Source organism: Procambarus clarkii, chromosome 76 (genome assembly GCF_040958095.1).
Source record: "Procambarus clarkii isolate CNS0578487 chromosome 76, FALCON_Pclarkii_2.0, whole genome shotgun sequence".
Taxonomy (NCBI): Eukaryota; Metazoa; Arthropoda; class Malacostraca; order Decapoda; family Cambaridae; genus Procambarus; species Procambarus clarkii.
In genome coordinates this window covers 26964072-26966596 of record NC_091225.1, presented here as the reverse complement: position 1 = coordinate 26966596, position 2525 = coordinate 26964072, and positions in this window count along the sequence as shown.

The window sequence follows — 2525 nt, the reverse complement described above, 5'->3', positions numbered from 1 at the left end:
CCGAAACGCATTGCGTAATAGTGGCTTTAGGCATTGTATGTACTAGCTCTATCTATATATCAATCCATTAATGTAACATCTCTTGTATGTATATACCTTACCTGAATAAACATCTGAATCTGAATCTGAATCTGAATGTATAATACACATGAGAGAATGTGCAGTGACTTAATGTCTAACATATTCAGGGATTTGAGTAGGGGTACCAAGTGATGTCTGGGGCCAGAATTGGATATTGTCCTAATAGCAGCTTTGTGTTGAGTAATTAGAGGACGTAAGTGATTTTGGGTAGTAGAGCCCCAAGCACAAATACCATAGTTGAGATATGGATAGATAAGGGAGTAATAGAGAGTCACCAGGGCAGGGCGTGGTACATAATATCTATAAATAAATAATAAATATGTTTATTCAGGTAAGGTACATACATACAAGTGATGTTACATTAATGGATTGAAATAAAGATAGAGCTAGTACATACAATGCCTAAAGCCACTATTACGCAATGCGTTTCGGGCAAGAAAAACATTAATATCTAGAACTTAATACTAATTGAGCATAAAGAATAAATAGTGTTGAAAACAAATACAAATAAAGATAAAAAAAAGGGGGAACATGACTGAAAAAGCAGCACAAATACAATAGGTTGACAAACAGTGTTGATTAAAAAAAAAAATAATAATAATAATAAAATAATAATAATAATCTGATCTTAGAAAGAATGCCCACAGTTTTTGAAACTTTTTTTGATATGTTTAGAATGTGTCCCTGGAAATTCAGCTTGTGGTCAATGAGAATGCCAAGGAATTTGCCATCTAATTTGTTACAAATTTGGGTATTGTTTATTTTGAGATTTATTTGATTAGAGGATTTATTGCCAAACAGAATATAGAAAGTTTTGTCAATGTTAAGGGTGAGTTTGTTGGCAGTTAGCCACAGATGGACTTTATTTAGCTCAGTATTTACTGTGGCATTTAGAGCAAGGGGATCAGGACTGGAGTAAATGAAGGTTGTGTCGTCAGCAAATAGGATTGGTTTGAGGTGTTGGGAGGCATTTGGAAGGTCATTAATGTAGATGAGAAAGAGGAGAGGGCCAAGTATGCTGCCCTGGGGAACACCAATGTTGATGGGTAGGGTGGGAGAAATTGTATTATTCACAGAAACACATTGGAGCCTGTCAGTAAGGTAGGATTTGAGGTATTGTAGGGAGTGTCCTCTGACACCATAATGATGTAATTTAAGAAGAAGGTTTTGGTGGTTGACAGTATCGAAAGCTTTACGCAGGTCCACAAATAACCCAACAGGGAACTCATTTTTATCAAGAGCTGTATGAATCGAGTTAAGCATACTAATAAGTGCATCGTTAGTGCTTTTTTTGGGCCTGAAGCCATATTGGCAAGGGCTAAGTATATTGAGTTTGGCTAGATATGAGTAAAGCTGCTTATAGATTAGTTTTTCAAAAATTTTTGACAAGTTTGGCAGGATTGATATAGGTCTGTAGTTGTTAACATCTGTGAGATCACCACATTTGTGGACAGGCGTTACTCTCGCTTTTTTTAGAATATCTGGAAAGGTTTGGAGTTCAAGTGACTTGTTGAAGAGCAAAGCAATAGCAGGGGCTAAAGATCTGGAGGCTTTTTTGTAGATTAAAGTTGGTATCTCCTCAAGGGCACCAGACTTGGTTTTAAGGGAAAGGATTATCTCATTGACGTCAATGGAATTAATAGGCTTTAGGTACAGAGACTGGGGATAGTTCCCTGTAAGATATTCCTTAATGTCAGTACTGGAAGATGGAATATCATTAGCAAGGGATGAACCAATGGAAGAGAAGAACCTATTGAACTCAATAGCAGAATCAGAGGCTGAAAGCTGACCATCGTTATTAGACAGGAGAGTCGGTTTGTTATTTAAAGACTTCTTTGATCCCAATATTTGTGAAATTGTTCTCCATGTTTGTTTAATGTTGCTCTTTATTTGGGTAAATTTATCTTCGTAGTATTTAGTTTTGGCTCGTCTAATAATCTTAGATAGCAATAATGAGTAATTCTTTGAGAATTCTTTGGAGACAATTCCTAACCTATACTTTTTCTCAAGGTCATGTTTTTTATTAATAGATTTAAGTATTCCCTTTGTAAGCCAGGGATTGTTAAGCCTTTTGGTTGTGACTTGTTTTGTAAGCATAGGACAGTGGGTATTATAAAGGCTAAGAGTTTTTTGAAGAAAAGATTGAACTGCTAGGTTGATGTCCTCTATGTTACCTAACTCGGACTCCCAGTTGACATTATCAGTAGCAGTTATAAAATTGTCTATAGCGGTTTCATTGTGTAGTCTAAAACGTATCTCTCTTGACTCAAGAGGTGGTTTGCTAATGTTAGTTAAGAGAAATGTGGGGTAATGGTCTGTAGTGCTATCGGTGATTATACCTGAAGTAAGCGGAGAGGTTATATTTGTCCAGATGTGATCTAGAGTCGTGGCAGTGCTATCAGTGATTCTAGTAGGTCTAGTGATTAAGGGTATGAGGAAGCAGG